The sequence below is a fragment of the Hemiscyllium ocellatum genome, unplaced genomic scaffold (assembly GCF_020745735.1).
Source record: "Hemiscyllium ocellatum isolate sHemOce1 unplaced genomic scaffold, sHemOce1.pat.X.cur. scaffold_958_pat_ctg1, whole genome shotgun sequence".
In the NCBI taxonomy this organism is placed as follows: domain Eukaryota; kingdom Metazoa; phylum Chordata; class Chondrichthyes; order Orectolobiformes; family Hemiscylliidae; genus Hemiscyllium; species Hemiscyllium ocellatum.
Genome location: NW_026869327.1, coordinates 131,928 through 148,418, shown reverse-complemented (window position 1 = coordinate 148,418; position 16,491 = coordinate 131,928). Strand labels below are relative to the sequence as shown.

The window sequence follows — 16,491 nt, the reverse complement described above, 5'->3', positions numbered from 1 at the left end:
GGGAAACGATGATTGGCATTTATGGGCAAGCTACACCAACACAAGGGAGCAATGAATAGGATCTTTCCGTCAAGGCCAACATTTCTCGCCCATGCCGAGATCAGCCTGGTGGTGAGCTGCTCTCCACGAACCGCTGCAGTCCAAGTGCTGTCGGTAGCCCCGCGATGCTGTTTGGGCGGGGATTCCCCGATTTTGACCCGGTAACACCGGAGGAACAAAGGACATATTTGCAATTCAGGACAGCGAGTGCCTCGGGGGGGGGGGAGAACTTGCGAATGGTGGTGTTCCCGTGGATCTGCTGCCGTCATCCTTCGAGGCTGCGTTGCCTGGTTTGCAAGGTGCTGCCTGAGGAATTCTGGTGAATCTTGTAGATGCCGGGGAATGAATGACCCTGCCGCCGCCGCTGTCCCCCGATCACCGGAAAACCTCTCTGCAGTCGACCTGACGTGCGGTGCTCCGGCCCGTGCCATCTGATTGGTCGTCAGCGCGACCTACGCGGCTACGTAACAGATGGACAGAAAAGCACGGGGAAAGCACAGCGACTGCTGCAAGTGATCTTCCGGTCTGGTTGGATATCTTGGAAGGAAGGTAGACGGTAAGGGAATAAAGGAACTTTGAATATCATCAAACTGATGGAAAGGATAGTCGGCAAATATGACCTCCACCGTTGGAGTATTAATGTGCTATCGCTTCTCGGCCTTTGGCTTGGAATATGTGTAGTTTCTGTTCTTATCAGTTTAATCGCTGATATCTCCCGAAGGTGGGAGTGTTTGTATTAAATGGATTTTTGGAGCAGGAGATGGCTTAAGGGCTTGCTCTGTCCTCTCCATGTATCAGCCTGGTATTGCAGTGTTTCCAGGAATGGTGCACCCAACGCTTACCCAAGTTCAAAAGCAGGTGAATGCAATGTGAATCTCTTGCCTTTGCTAGTTTGCCGTTTGATGGCAGTCAGTGATTGTTGCATCTATTGTCTTTTCAGTTGCAGGAAACTATCGTCTTTTGTTACGGGTTTTCTGTCTTATGAACCTGCTCTGCAGTTACCTGATGAAGGTGCAGCACGCTGAAAGCCAGGACAGGGGTAACCCCAACGTGCTACAGGGAACATTCTGGAACCAGGGGCCTGCCAGGAAGGTAACTTGCCAATTTAAATGAATGGATTTGCCCTTGTCTGCCGTTTTGGGCTTCTGCGGTCGTTCTTGGAACGTATCCCACCGATGGTACGGCGGTGGCGGGGTGGGGGTGACTGCTGTAATTTCAAAGAACCCCGTTGGGCTGAAACCTGGTGTTGTGGGATTTTTAACACAGTCAAATCAGGTTGTGGGATCCCATGACTCAGCCAATGTCAAATGGCTATCAGATCAGCCCCCACAGCCCCTTCCCAACCCCCCCGCCTCCCCCCCACCCCCGAGGCAACAAATTTATCCTAATATTTTCTTGAACAAGAAAGAAATGTCTTTAGTCTGTTTCCTGAATAGAGTGAAACCCCCATCTCTGTTTGTTTCTTCGCAAACTACTGTACGGAAGCGACCTGCTTTAGTAGCTACGTCTGTACGTAAAGATTATTCACGCAGACGATCGCCCAAGGCTGGAACTGGCTTCAGCTCCCTGGTGCCACCAGGCAGCCGTACTAACCACTGATCCACTGTGCCACCCGTACGATTTGGAACGATTTGTCATCATTTGCGGTGCAAGTAGCGAAACAGTTGTCAGTTTGTCAACTGGGTCGGATTATAATGTTGTCAGCGATCTGCAGCAATGTGAACGGAGATGTCGAATCGAGCTGCTGGTGGTGATGAGGCGCGCTTGCAGCGTGACATGTTTACACGGGGAGATCAGCTCCCTCCCCATTCTCCACAGAGAGTCGGATACAAGTAGAGAGGATATTGAAAGTGGACGATAAAGAAAGGGTGCACGGACGTAATTCGCTTTTCGCAACTTTTCGGATTGATGCGGAATGCCGAGGAGCGAATCCTGTACGTGAGGGAAACGATGATTGGCATTTATGGGCAAGCTACACCAACACAAGGGGAGGCAATGAATAGGATCTTTCCGTCAAGGCCAACATTTCTCGCCCATGCCGAGATCAGCCTGGTGGTGAGCTGCTCTCTCGAACCGCTGCAGTCCAAGTGCTGTCGGTAGCCCCGCGATGCTGTTTGGGCGGGGATTCCCGATTTTGACCCGGTAACACCGGAGGAACAAAGACATATTTGCAATTCAGGACAGCGAGTGTCTCGGGGGGAGGGGGAGAACTTGCGAATGGTGGTGTTCCCGTGGATCTGCTGCCGTCATCCTTCGAGGCTGCGTTGGCCATGGGTTTGCAAGGTGCTGCCTGAGGAATTCTGGTGAATCTTGTAGATGCCGGGGAATGAATGACCCTGCCGCCGCCGCTGTCCCCGATCACCGGGAGAAACCTCTCTGCAGTCGACCTGACGTGCGGTGGCTCCGGCCCGTGCCATCTGATTGGTCGTCAGCGCGACCTACGCGGCTACGTAACAGATGGACAGAAAAGCACGGGGAAAGCACAGCGACTGCTGCAGAGTGATCTTCCGGTCTGGTTGGATATCTTGGAAGGAAGGTAGACGGTAAGGGAATAAAGGAACTTTGAATATCATCAAACTGATGGAAAGGATAGTCGGCAAATATGACCTCCACCGTTGGAGTATTAATGTGCTATCGCTTCTCGGCCTTTTGGCTTGGAATATGTGTAGTTTCTGTTCTTATCAGTTTAATCGCTGATATCTCCCGAAGGTGGGAGTGTTTGTATTAAATGGATTTTTGGAGCAGGGAGATGGCTTAAGGGCTTGCTCTGTCCTCTCCATGTATCAGCCTGGTATTGCAGTGTTTCCAGGAATGGTGCACCCAACGCTTACCCAAGTTCAAAAGCAGGTGAATGCAATGTGAATCTCTTGCCTTTGCTAGTTTGCCGTGTTGATGGCAGTCAGTGATTGTTGCATCTATTGTCTTTTCAGTTGCAGGAAACTATCGTCTTTTGTTACGGGTTTCCTGTCTTATGAACCTGCTCTGCAGTTACCTGATGAAGGTGCAGCACGCTGAAAGCCAGGACAGGGGTAACCCCAACGTGCTACAGGGAACATTCTGGAACCAGGGGCCTGCCAGGAAGGTAACTTGCCAATTTAAATGAATGGATTTGCCCTTGTCTGCCGTTTTGGGCTTCTGCGGTCGTTCTTGGAACGTATCCCACCGATGGTACGGCGGTGGCGGGGGGTGGGGTGACTGCTGTAATTTCAAAGAACCCCGTTGGGCTGAAACCTGGTGTTGTGGGATTTTTAACACAGTCAAATCAGGTTGTGGGATCCCATGACTCAGCCAATGTCAAATGGCTATCAGATCAGCCCCCACAGCCCCTTCCCAACCCCCCCGCCTCCCCCCCACCCCCGAGGCAACAAATTTATCCTAATATTTTCTTGAACAAGAAAGAAATGTCTTTAGTCTGTTTCCTGAATAGAGTGAAACCCCCATCTCTGTTTGTTTCTTCGCAAACTACTGTACGGAAGCGACCTGCTTTAGTAGCTACGTCTGTACGTAAAGATTATTCACGCAGACGATCGCCCAAGGCTGGAACTGGCTTCAGCTCCCTGGTGCCACCAGGCAGCCGTACTAACCACTGATCCACTGTGCCACCCGTACGATTTGGAACGATTTGTCATCATTTGCGGTGCAAGTAGCGAAACAGTTGTCAGTTTGTCAACTGGGTCGGATTATAATGTTGTCAGCGATCTGCAGCAATGTGAACGGAGATGTCGAATCGAGCTGCTGGTGGTGATGAGGCGCGCTTGCAGCGTGACATGTTTACACGGGGAGATCAGCTCCCTCCCCATTCTCCACAGAGAGTCGGATACAAGTAGAGAGGATATTGAAAGTGGACGATAAAGAAAGGGTGCACGGACGTAATTCGCTTTTCGCAACTTTTCGGATTGATGCGGAATGCCGAGGAGCGAATCCTGTACGTGAGGGAAACGATGATTGGCATTTATGGGCAAGCTACACCAACACAAGGGGAGGCAATGAATAGGATCTTTCCGTCAAGGCCAACATTTCTCGCCCATGCCGAGATCAGCCTGGTGGTGAGCTGCTCTCTCGAACCGCTGCAGTCCAAGTGCTGTCGGTAGCCCCGCGATGCTGTTTGGGCGGGGATTCCCGATTTTGACCCGGTAACACCGGAGGAACAAAGACATATTTGCAATTCAGGACAGCGAGTGTCTCGGGGGGGGGGGGAGAACTTGCGAATGGTGGTGTTCCCGTGGATCTGCTGCCGTCATCCTTCGAGGCTGCGTTGGCCATGGGTTTGCAAGGTGCTGCCTGAGGAATTCTGGTGAATCTTGTAGATGCCGGGGGAATGAATGACCCTGCCGCCGCCGCTGTCCCCGATCACCGGGAGAAACCTCTCTGCAGTCGACCTGACGTGCGGTGGCTCCGGCCCGTGCCATCTGATTGGTCGTCAGCGCGACCTACGCGGCTACGTAACAGATGGACAGAAAAGCACGGGGAAAGCACAGCGACTGCTGCAGAGTGATCTTCCGGTCTGGTTGGATATCTTGGAAGGAAGGTAGACGGTAAGGGAATAAAGGAACTTTGAATATCATCAAACTGATGGAAAGGATAGTCGGCAAATATGACCTCCACCGTTGGAGTATTGATGTGCTATCGCTTCTCGGCCTTTTGGCTTGGAATATGTGTAGTTTCTGTTCTTATCAGTTTAATCGCTGATATCTCCCGAAGGTGGGAGTGTTTGTATTAAATGGATTTTTGGAGCAGGGAGATGGCTTAAGGGCTTGCTCTGTCCTCTCCATGTATCAGCCTGGTATTGCAGTGTTTCCAGGAATGGTGCACCCAACGCTTACCCAAGTTCAAAAGCAGGTGAATGCAATGTGAATCTCTTGCCTTTGCTAGTTTGCCGTGTTGATGGCAGTCAGTGATTGTTGCATCTATTGTCTTTTCAGTTGCAGGAAACTATCGTCTTTTGTTACGGGTTTCCTGTCTTATGAACCTGCTCTGCAGTTACCTGATGAAGGTGCAGCACGCTGAAAGCCAGGACAGGGGTAACCCCAACGTGCTACAGGGAACATTCTGGAACCAGGGGCCTGCCAGGAAGGTAACTTGCCAATTTAAATGAATGGATTTGCCCTTGTCTGCCGTTTTGGGCTTCTGCGGTCGTTCTTGGAACGTATCCCACCGATGGTACGGCGGTGGCGGGGGTGGGGTGACTGCTGTAATTTCAAAGAACCCCGTTGGGCTGAAACCTGGTGTTGTGGGATTTTTAACACAGTCAAATCAGGTTGTGGGATCCCATGACTCAGCCAATGTCAAATGGCTATCAGATCAGCCCCCACAGCCCCTTCCCAACCCCCCCGCCTCCCCCCCACCCCCGAGGCAACAAATTTATCCTAATATTTTCTTGAACAAGAAAGAAATGTCTTTAGTCTGTTTCCTGAATAGAGTGAAACCCCCATCTCTGTTTGTTTCTTCGCAAACTACTGTACGGAAGCGACCTGCTTTAGTAGCTACGTCTGTACGTAAAGATTATTCACGCAGACGATCGCCCAAGGCTGGAACTGGCTTCAGCTCCCTGGTGCCACCAGGCAGCCGTACTAACCACTGATCCACTGTGCCACCCGTACGATTTGGAACGATTTGTCATCATTTGCGGTGCAAGTAGCGAAACAGTTGTCAGTTTGTCAACTGGGTCGGATTATAATGTTGTCAGCGATCTGCAGCAATGTGAACGGAGATGTCGAATCGAGCTGCTGGTGGTGATGAGGCGCGCTTGCAGCGTGACATGTTTACACGGGGAGATCAGCTCCCTCCCCATTCTCCACAGAGAGTCGGATACAAGTAGAGAGGATATTGAAAGTGGACGATAAAGAAAGGGTGCACGGACGTAATTCGCTTTTCGCAACTTTTCGGATTGATGCGGAATGCCGAGGAGCGAATCCTGTACGTGAGGGAAACGATGATTGGCATTTATGGGCAAGCTACACCAACACAAGGGGAGGCAATGAATAGGATCTTTCCGTCAAGGCCAACATTTCTCGCCCATGCCGAGATCAGCCTGGTGGTGAGCTGCTCTCTCGAACCGCTGCAGTCCAAGTGCTGTCGGTAGCCCCGCGATGCTGTTTGGGCGGGGATTCCCGATTTTGACCCGGTAACACCGGAGGAACAAAGACATATTTGCAATTCAGGACAGCGAGTGTCTCGGGGGGAGGGGGAGAACTTGCGAATGGTGGTGTTCCCGTGGATCTGCTGCCGTCATCCTTCGAGGCTGCGTTGGCCATGGGTTTGCAAGGTGCTGCCTGAGGAATTCTGGTGAATCTTGTAGATGCCGGGGGAATGAATGACCCTGCCGCCGCCGCCGCTGTCCCCGATCACCGGGAGAAACCTCTCTGCAGTCGACCTGACGTGCGGTGGCTCCGGCCCGTGCCATCTGATTGGTCGTCAGCGCGACCTACGCGGCTACGTAACAGATGGACAGAAAAGCACGGGGAAAGCACAGCGACTGCTGCAGAGTGATCTTCCGGTCTGGTTGGATATCTTGGAAGGAAGGTAGACGGTAAGGGAATAAAGGAACTTTGAATATCATCAAACTGATGGAAAGGATAGTCGGCAAATATGACCTCCACCGTTGGAGTATTGATGTGCTATCGCTTCTCGGCCTTTTGGCTTGGAATATGTGTAGTTTCTGTTCTTATCAGTTTAATCGCTGATATCTCCCGAAGGTGGGAGTGTTTGTATTAAATGGATTTTTGGAGCAGGGAGATGGCTTAAGGGCTTGCTCTGTCCTCTCCATGTATCAGCCTGGTATTGCAGTGTTTCCAGGAATGGTGCACCCAACGCTTACCCAAGTTCAAAAGCAGGTGAATGCAATGTGAATCTCTTGCCTTTGCTAGTTTGCCGTGTTGATGGCAGTCAGTGATTGTTGCATCTATTGTCTTTTCAGTTGCAGGAAACTATCGTCTTTTGTTACGGGTTTTCTGTCTTATGAACCTGCTCTGCAGTTACCTGATGAAGGTGCAGCACGCTGAAAGCCAGGACAGGGGTAACCCCAACGTGCTACAGGGAACATTCTGGAACCAGGGGCCTGCCAGGAAGGTAACTTGCCAATTTAAATGAATGGATTTGCCCTTGTCTGCCGTTTTGGGCTTCTGCGGTCGTTCTTGGAACGTATCCCACCGATGGTACGGCGGTGGCGGGGGGTGGGGTGACTGCTGTAATTTCAAAGAACCCCGTTGGGCTGAAACCTGGTGTTGTGGGATTTTTAACACAGTCAAATCAGGTTGTGGGATCCCATGACTCAGCCAATGTCAAATGGCTATCAGATCAGCCCCCACAGCCCCTTCCCAACCCCCCCGCCTCCCCCCCACCCCCGAGGCAACAAATTTATCCTAATATTTTCTTGAACAAGAAAGAACTGTCTTTAGTCTGTTTCCTGAATAGAGTGAAACCCCCATCTCTGTTTGTTTCTTCGCAAACTACTGTACGGAAGCGACCTGCTTTAGTAGCTACGTCTGCACGTAAAGATTATTCACGCAGACGATCGCCCAAGGCTGGAACTGGCTTCAGCTCCCTGGTGCCACCAGGCAGCCGTACTAACCACTGATCCACTGTGCCACCCGTACGATTTGGAACGATTTGTCATCATTTGCGGTGCAAGTAGCGAAACAGTTGTCAGTTTGTCAACTGGGTCGGATTATAATGTTGTCAGCGATCTGCAGCAATGTGAACGGAGATGTCGAATCGAGCTGCTGGTGGTGATGAGGCGCGCTTGCAGCGTGACATGTTTACACGGGGAGATCAGCTCCCTCCCCATTCTCCACAGAGAGTCGGATACAAGTAGAGAGGATATTGAAAGTGGACGATAAAGAAAGGGTGCACGGACGTAATTCGCTTTTCGCAACTTTTCGGATTGATGCGGAATGCCGAGGAGCGAATCCTGTACGTGAGGGAAACGATGATTGGCATTTATGGGCAAGCTACACCAACACAAGGGGAGGCAATGAATAGGATCTTTCCGTCAAGGCCAACATTTCTCGCCCATGCCGAGATCAGCCTGGTGGTGAGCTGCTCTCTCGAACCGCTGCAGTCCAAGTGCTGTCGGTAGCCCCGCGATGCTGTTTGGGCGGGGATTCCCGATTTTGACCCGGTAACACCGGAGGAACAAAGACATATTTGCAATTCAGGACAGCGAGTGTCTCGGGGGGGGGGGAGAACTTGCGAATGGTGGTGTTCCCGTGGATCTGCTGCCGTCATCCTTCGAGGCTGCGTTGGCCATGGGTTTGCAAGGTGCTGCCTGAGGAATTCTGGTGAATCTTGTAGATGCCGGGGGAATGAATGACCCTGCCGCCGCCGCTGTCCCCGATCACCGGGAGAAACCTCTCTGCAGTCGACCTGACGTGCGGTGGCTCCGGCCCGTGCCATCTGATTGGTCGTCAGCGCGACCTACGCGGCTACGTAACAGATGGACAGAAAAGCACGGGGAAAGCACAGCGACTGCTGCAGAGTGATCTTCCGGTCTGGTTGGATATCTTGGAAGGAAGGTAGACGGTAAGGGAATAAAGGAACTTTGAATATCATCAAACTGATGGAAAGGATAGTCGGCAAATATGACCTCCACCGTTGGAGTATTAATGTGCTATCGCTTCTCGGCCTTTTGGCTTGGAATATGTGTAGTTTCTGTTCTTATCAGTTTAATCGCTGATATCTCCCGAAGGTGGGAGTGTTTGTATTAAATGGATTTTTGGAGCAGGGAGATGGCTTAAGGGCTTGCTCTGTCCTCTCCATGTATCAGCCTGGTATTGCAGTGTTTCCAGGAATGGTGCACCCAACGCCTACCCAAGTTCAAAAGCAGGTGAATGCAATGTGAATCTCTTGCCTTTGCTAGTTTGCCGTGTTGATGGCAGTCAGTGATTGTTGCATCTATTGTCTTTTCAGTTGCAGGAAACTATCGTCTTTTGTTACGGGTTTCCTGTCTTATGAACCTGCTCTGCAGTTACCTGATGAAGGTGCAGCACGCTGAAAGCCAGGACAGGGGTAACCCCAACGTGCTACAGGGAACATTCTGGAACCAGGGGCCTGCCAGGAAGGTAACTTGCCAATTTAAATGAATGGATTTGCCCTTGTCTGCCGTTTTGGGCTTCTGCGGTCGTTCTTGGAACGTATCCCACCGATGGTACGGCGGTGGCGGGGGGTGGGGTGACTGCTGTAATTTCAAAGAACCCCGTTGGGCTGAAACCTGGTGTTGTGGGATTTTTAACACAGTCAAATCAGGTTGTGGGATCCCATGACTCAGCCAATGTCAAATGGCTATCAGATCAGCCCCCACAGCCCCTTCCCAACCCCCCCGCCTCCCCCCCACCCCCGAGGCAACAAATTTATCCTAATATTTTCTTGAACAAGAAAGAAATGTCTTTAGTCTGTTTCCTGAATAGAGTGAAACCCCCATCTCTGTTTGTTTCTTCGCAAACGACTGTACGGAAGCGACCTGCTTTAGTAGCTACGTCTGTACGTAAAGATTATTCACGCAGACGATCGCCCAAGGCTGGAACTGGCTTCAGCTCCCTGGTGCCACCAGGCAGCCGTACTAACCACTGATCCACTGTGCCACCCGTACGATTTGGAACGATTTGTCATCATTTGCGGTGCAAGTAGCGAAACAGTTGTCAGTTTGTCAACTGGGTCGGATTATAATGTTGTCAGCGATCTGCAGCAATGTGAACGGAGATGTCGAATCGAGCTGCTGGTGGTGATGAGGCGCGCTTGCAGCGTGACATGTTTACACGGGGAGATCAGCTCCCTCCCCATTCTCCACAGAGAGTCGGATACAAGTAGAGAGGATATTGAAAGTGGACGATAAAGAAAGGGTGCACGGACGTAATTCGCTTTTCGCAACTTTTCGGATTGATGCGGAATGCCGAGGAGCGAATCCTGTACGTGAGGGAAACGATGATTGGCATTTATGGGCAAGCTACACCAACACAAGGGGAGGCAATGAATAGGATCTTTCCGTCAAGGCCAACATTTCTCGCCCATGCCGAGATCAGCCTGGTGGTGAGCTGCTCTCTCGAACCGCTGCAGTCCAAGTGCTGTCGGTAGCCCCGCGATGCTGTTTGGGCGGGGATTCCCGATTTTGACCCGGTAACACCGGAGGAACAAAGACATATTTGCAATTCAGGACAGCGAGTGTCTCGGGGGGGAGGGGGAACTTGCGAATGGTGGTGTTCCCGTGGATCTGCTGCCGTCATCCTTCGAGGCTGCGTTGGCCATGGGTTTGCAAGGTGCTGCCTGAGGAATTCTGGTGAATCTTGTAGATGCCGGGGGAATGAATGACCCTGCCGCCGCCGCTGTCCCCGATCACCGGGAGAAACCTCTCTGCAGTCGACCTGACGTGCGGTGGCTCCGGCCCGTGCCATCTGATTGGTCGTCAGCGCGACCTACGCGGCTACGTAACAGATGGACAGAAAAGCACGGGGAAAGCACAGCGACTGCTGCAGAGTGATCTTCCGGTCTGGTTGGATATCTTGGAAGGAAGGTAGACGGTAAGGGAATAAAGGAACTTTGAATATCATCAAACTGATGGAAAGGATAGTCGGCAAATATGACCTCCACCGTTGGAGTATTGATGTGCTATCGCTTCTCGGCCTTTTGGCTTGGAATATGTGTAGTTTCTGTTCTTATCAGTTTAATCGCTGATATCTCCCGAAGGTGGGAGTGTTTGTATTAAATGGATTTTTGGAGCAGGGAGATGGCTTAAGGGCTTGCTCTGTCCTCTCCATGTATCAGCCTGGTATTGCAGTGTTTCCAGGAATGGTGCACCCAACGCTTACCCAAGTTCAAAAGCAGGTGAATGCAATGTGAATCTCTTGCCTTTGCTAGTTTGCCGTGTTGATGGCAGTCAGTGATTGTTGCATCTATTGTCTTTTCAGTTGCAGGAAACTATCGTCTTTTGTTACGGGTTTTCTGTCTTATGAACCTGCTCTGCAGTTACCTGATGAAGGTGCAGCACGCTGAAAGCCAGGACAGGGGTAACCCCAACGTGCTACAGGGAACATTCTGGAACCAGGGGCCTGCCAGGAAGGTAACTTGCCAATTTAAATGAATGGATTTGCCCTTGTCTGCCGTTTTGGGCTTCTGCGGTCGTTCTTGGAACGTATCCCACCGATGGTACGGCGGTGGCGGGGGGTGGGGTGACTGCTGTAATTTCAAAGAACCCCGTTGGGCTGAAACCTGGTGTTGTGGGATTTTTAACACAGTCAAATCAGGTTGTGGGATCCCATGACTCAGCCAATGTCAAATGGCTATCAGATCAGCCCCCACAGCCCCTTCCCAACCCCCCCGCCCTCCCCCCCACCCCCGAGGCAACAAATTTATCCTAATATTTTCTTGAACAAGAAAGAAATGTCTTTAGTCTGTTTCCTGAATAGAGTGAAACCCCCATCTCTGTTTGTTTCTTCGCAAACTACTGTACGGAAGCGACCTGCTTTAGTAGCTACGTCTGCACGTAAAGATTATTCACGCAGACGATCGCCCAAGGCTGGAACTGGCTTCAGCTCCCTGGTGCCACCAGGCAGCCGTACTAACCACTGATCCACTGTGCCACCCGTACGATTTGGAACGATTTGTCATCATTTGCGGTGCAAGTAGCGAAACAGTTGTCAGTTTGTCAACTGGGTCGGATTATAATGTTGTCAGCGATCTGCAGCAATGTGAACGGAGATGTCGAATCGAGCTGCTGGTGGTGATGAGGCGCGCTTGCAGCGTGACATGTTTACACGGGGAGATCAGCTCCCTCCCCATTCTCCACAGAGAGTCGGATACAAGTAGAGAGGATATTGAAAGTGGACGATAAAGAAAGGGTGCACGGACGTAATTCGCTTTTCGCAACTTTTCGGATTGATGCGGAATGCCGAGGAGCGAATCCTGTACGTGAGGGAAACGATGATTGGCATTTATGGGCAAGCTACACCAACACAAGGGGAGGCAATGAATAGGATCTTTCCGTCAAGGCCAACATTTCTCGCCCATGCCGAGATCAGCCTGGTGGTGAGCTGCTCTCTCGAACCGCTGCAGTCCAAGTGCTGTCGGTAGCCCCGCGATGCTGTTTGGGCGGGGATTCCCGATTTTGACCCGGTAACACCGGAGGAACAAAGACATATTTGCAATTCAGGACAGCGAGTGTCTCGGGGGGGAGGGGGGAGAACTTGCGAATGGTGGTGTTCCCGTGGATCTGCTGCCGTCATCCTTCGAGGCTGCGTTGGCCATGGGTTTGCAAGGTGCTGCCTGAGGAATTCTGGTGAATCTTGTAGATGCCGGGGGAATGAATGACCCTGCCGCCGCCGCTGTCCCCGATCACCGGGAGAAACCTCTCTGCAGTCGACCTGACGTGCGGTGGCTCCGGCCCGTGCCATCTGATTGGTCGTCAGCGCGACCTACGCGGCTACGTAACAGATGGACAGAAAAGCACGGGGAAAGCACAGCGACTGCTGCAGAGTGATCTTCCGGTCTGGTTGGATATCTTGGAAGGAAGGTAGACGGTAAGGGAATAAAGGAACTTTGAATATCATCAAACTGATGGAAAGGATAGTCGGCAAATATGACCTCCACCGTTGGAGTATTAATGTGCTATCGCTTCTCGGCCTTTTGGCTTGGAATATGTGTAGTTTCTGTTCTTATCAGTTTAATCGCTGATATCTCCCGAAGGTGGGAGTGTTTGTATTAAATGGATTTTTGGAGCAGGGAGATGGCTTAAGGGCTTGCTCTGTCCTCTCCATGTATCAGCCTGGTATTGCAGTGTTTCCAGGAATGGTGCACCCAACGCTTACCCAAGTTCAAAAGCAGGTGAATGCAATGTGAATCTCTTGCCTTTGCTAGTTTGCCGTGTTGATGGCAGTCAGTGATTGTTGCATCTATTGTCTTTTCAGTTGCAGGAAACTATCGTCTTTTGTTACGGGTTTTCTGTCTTATGAACCTGCTCTGCAGTTACCTGATGAAGGTGCAGCACGCTGAAAGCCAGGACAGGGGTAACCCCAACGTGCTACAGGGAACATTCTGGAACCAGGGGCCTGCCAGGAAGGTAACTTGCCAATTTGAATGAATGGATTTGCCCTTGTCTGCCGTTTTGGGCTTCTGCGGTCGTTCTTGGAACGTATCCCACCGATGGTACGGCGGTGGCGGGGGGTGGGGTGACTGCTGTAATTTCAAAGAACCCCGTTGGGCTGAAACCTGGTGTTGTGGGATTTTTAACACAGTCAAATCAGGTTGTGGGATCCCATGACTCAGCCAATGTCAAATGGCTATCAGATCAGCCCCCACAGCCCCTTCCCAACCCCCCCGCCTCCCCCCCCACCCCCGAGGCAACAAATTTATCCTAATATTTTCTTGAACAAGGAAGAAATGTCTTTAGTCTGTTTCCTGAATAGAGTGAAACCCCCATCTCTGTTTGTTTCTTCGCAAACTACTGTACGGAAGCGACCTGCTTTAGTAGCTACGTCTGTACGTAAAGATTATTCACGCAGACGATCGCCCAAGGCTGGAACTGGCTTCAGCTCCCTGGTGCCACCAGGCAGCCGTACTAACCACTGATCCACTGTGCCACCCGTACGATTTGGAACGATTTGTCATCATTTGCGGTGCAAGTAGCGAAACAGTTGTCAGTTTGTCAACTGGGTCGGATTATAATGTTGTCAGCGATCTGCAGCAATGTGAACGGAGATGTCGAATCGAGCTGCTGGTGGTGATGAGGCGCGCTTGCAGCGTGACATGTTTACACGGGGAGATCAGCTCCCTCCCCATTCTCCACAGAGAGTCGGATACAAGTAGAGAGGATATTGAAAGTGGACGATAAAGAAAGGGTGCACGGACGTAATTCGCTTTTCGCAACTTTTCGGATTGATGCGGAATGCCGAGGAGCGAATCCTGTACGTGAGGGAAACGATGATTGGCATTTATGGGCAAGCTACACCAACACAAGGGGAGGCAATGAATAGGATCTTTCCGTCAAGGCCAACATTTCTCGCCCATGCCGAGATCAGCCTGGTGGTGAGCTGCTCTCTCGAACCGCTGCAGTCCAAGTGCTGTCGGTAGCCCCGCGATGCTGTTTGGGCGGGGATTCCCGATTTTGACCCGGTAACACCGGAGGAACAAGGACATATTTGCAATTCAGGACAGCGAGTGCCTCGGGGGGGGGGAGAACTTGCGAATGGTGGTGTTCCCGTGGATCTGCTGCCGTCATCCTTCGAGGCTGCGTTGGCCATGGGTTTGCAAGGTGCTGCCTGAGGAATTCTGGTGAATCTTGTAGATGCCGGGGGAATGAATGACCCTGCCGCCGCCGCTGTCCCCGATCACCGGGAGAAACCTCTCTGCAGTCGACCTGACGTGCGGTGGCTCCGGCCCGTGCCATCTGATTGGTCGTCAGCGCGACCTACGCGGCTACGTAACAGATGGACAGAAAAGCACGGGGAAAGCACAGCGACTGCTGCAGAGTGATCTTCCGGTCTGGTTGGATATCTTGGAAGGAAGGTAGACGGTAAGGGAATAAAGGAACTTTGAATATCATCAAACTGATGGAAAGGATAGTCGGCAAATATGACCTCCACCGTTGGAGTATTAATGTGCTATCGCTTCTCGGCCTTTTGGCTTGGAATATGTGTAGTTTCTGTTCTTATCAGTTTAATCGCTGATATCTCCCGAAGGTGGGAGTGTTTGTATTAAATGGATTTTTGGAGCAGGGAGATGGCTTAAGGGCTTGCTCTGTCCTCTCCATGTATCAGCCTGGTATTGCAGTGTTTCCAGGAATGGTGCACCCAACGCTTACCCAAGTTCAAAAGCAGGTGAATGCAATGTGAATCTCTTGCCTTTGCTAGTTTGCCGTGTTGATGGCAGTCAGTGATTGTTGCATCTATTGTCTTTTCAGTTGCAGGAAACTATCGTCTTTTGTTACGGGTTTTCTGTCTTATGAACCTGCTCTGCAGTTACCTGATGAAGGTGCAGCACGCTGAAAGCCAGGACAGGGGTAACCCCAACGTGCTACAGGGAACATTCTGGAACCAGGGGCCTGCCAGGAAGGTAACTTGCCAATTTGAATGAATGGATTTGCCCTTGTCTGCCGTTTTGGGCTTCTGCGGTCGTTCTTGGAACGTATCCCACCGATGGTACGGCGGTGGCGGGGGGTGGGGTGACTGCTGTAATTTCAAAGAACCCCGTTGGGCTGAAACCTGGTGTTGTGGGATTTTTAACACAGTCAAATCAGGTTGTGGGATCCCATGACTCAGCCAATGTCAAATGGCTATCAGATCAGCCCCCACAGCCCCTTCCCAACCCCCCCGCCTCCCCCCCCACCCCCGAGGCAACAAATTTATCCTAATATTTTCTTGAACAAGAAAGAAATGTCTTTAGTCTGTTTCCTGAATAGAGTGAAACCCCCATCTCTGTTTGTTTCTTCGCAAACTACTGTACGGAAGCGACCTGCTTTAGTAGCTACGTCTGTACGTAAAGATTATTCACGCAGACGATCGCCCAAGGCTGGAACTGGCTTCAGCTCCCTGGTGCCACCAGGCAGCCGTACTAACCACTGATCCACTGTGCCACCCGTACGATTTGGAACGATTTGTCATCATTTGCGGTGCAAGTAGCGAAACAGTTGTCAGTTTGTCAACTGGGTCGGATTATAATGTTGTCAGCGATCTGCAGCAATGTGAACGGAGATGTCGAATCGAGCTGCTGGTGGTGATGAGGCGCGCTTGCAGCGTGACATGTTTACACGGGGAGATCAGCTCCCTCCCCATTCTCCACAGAGAGTCGGATACAAGTAGAGAGGATATTGAAAGTGGACGATAAAGAAAGGGTGCACGGACGTAATTCGCTTTTCGCAACTTTTCGGATTGATGCGGAATGCCGAGGAGCGAATCCTGTACGTGAGGGAAACGATGATTGGCATTTATGGGCAAGCTACACCAACACAAGGGGAGGCAATGAATAGGATCTTTCCGTCAAGGCCAACATTTCTCGCCCATGCCGAGATCAGCCTGGTGGTGAGCTGCTCTCTCGAACCGCTGCAGTCCAAGTGCTGTCGGTAGCCCCGCGATGCTGTTTGGGCGGGGATTCCCGATTTTGACCCGGTAACACCGGAGGAACAAGGACATATTTGCAATTCAGGACAGCGAGTGCCTCGGGGGGGGGGGAGAACTTGCGAATGGTGGTGTTCCCGTGGATCTGCTGCCGTCATCCTTCGAGGCTGCGTTGGCCATGGGTTTGCAAGGTGCTGCCTGAGGAATTCTGGTGAATCTTGTAGATGCCGGGGGAATGAATGACCCTGCCGCCGCCGCTGTCCCCGATCACCGGGAGAAACCTCTCTGCAGTCGACCTGACGTGCGGTGGCTCCGGCCCGTGCCATCTGATTGGTCGTCAGCGCGACCTACGCGGCTACGTAACAGATGGACAGAAAAGCACGGGGAAAGCACAGCGACTGCTGCAGAGTGATCT

At 51.6% G+C, this 16,491-nt stretch overlaps 8 non-coding genes across 8 annotated transcripts; all 8 read left to right on the top strand.

The window, feature by feature from the left end:
* The first annotated feature begins 685 nt into the window (after positions 1 to 685).
* Positions 686 to 875, top strand: LOC132814859 (U2 spliceosomal RNA). Its single transcript, XR_009644545.1, has one exon. It is a non-coding gene; the product is annotated as a U2 spliceosomal RNA (small nuclear RNA).
* Positions 876 to 2,672: 1,797 nt separating this feature from the next.
* Positions 2,673 to 2,864, top strand: LOC132814856 (U2 spliceosomal RNA). The gene has a single exon (XR_009644542.1). It is a non-coding gene; the product is annotated as a U2 spliceosomal RNA (small nuclear RNA).
* A 1,800-nt stretch (positions 2,865 to 4,664) lies between these two features.
* Positions 4,665 to 4,856, top strand: LOC132814855 (U2 spliceosomal RNA). Its single transcript, XR_009644541.1, has one exon. It is a non-coding gene; the product is annotated as a U2 spliceosomal RNA (small nuclear RNA).
* Positions 4,857 to 6,658: 1,802 nt separating this feature from the next.
* Positions 6,659 to 6,850, top strand: LOC132814854 (U2 spliceosomal RNA). The gene has a single exon (XR_009644540.1). It is a non-coding gene; the product is annotated as a U2 spliceosomal RNA (small nuclear RNA).
* A 1,799-nt stretch (positions 6,851 to 8,649) lies between these two features.
* Positions 8,650 to 8,841, top strand: LOC132814853 (U2 spliceosomal RNA). Its single transcript, XR_009644539.1, has one exon. It is a non-coding gene; the product is annotated as a U2 spliceosomal RNA (small nuclear RNA).
* Positions 8,842 to 10,640: 1,799 nt separating this feature from the next.
* Positions 10,641 to 10,832, top strand: LOC132814852 (U2 spliceosomal RNA). Its single transcript, XR_009644538.1, has one exon. It is a non-coding gene; the product is annotated as a U2 spliceosomal RNA (small nuclear RNA).
* A 1,803-nt stretch (positions 10,833 to 12,635) lies between these two features.
* On the top strand, positions 12,636 to 12,827 carry LOC132814851 (U2 spliceosomal RNA). The gene has a single exon (XR_009644537.1). It is a non-coding gene; the product is annotated as a U2 spliceosomal RNA (small nuclear RNA).
* Positions 12,828 to 14,626: 1,799 nt separating this feature from the next.
* LOC132814849 (U2 spliceosomal RNA) lies at positions 14,627 to 14,818 on the top strand. The gene has a single exon (XR_009644535.1). It is a non-coding gene; the product is annotated as a U2 spliceosomal RNA (small nuclear RNA).
* The last annotated feature ends 1,673 nt before the right edge of the window (positions 14,819 to 16,491 follow it).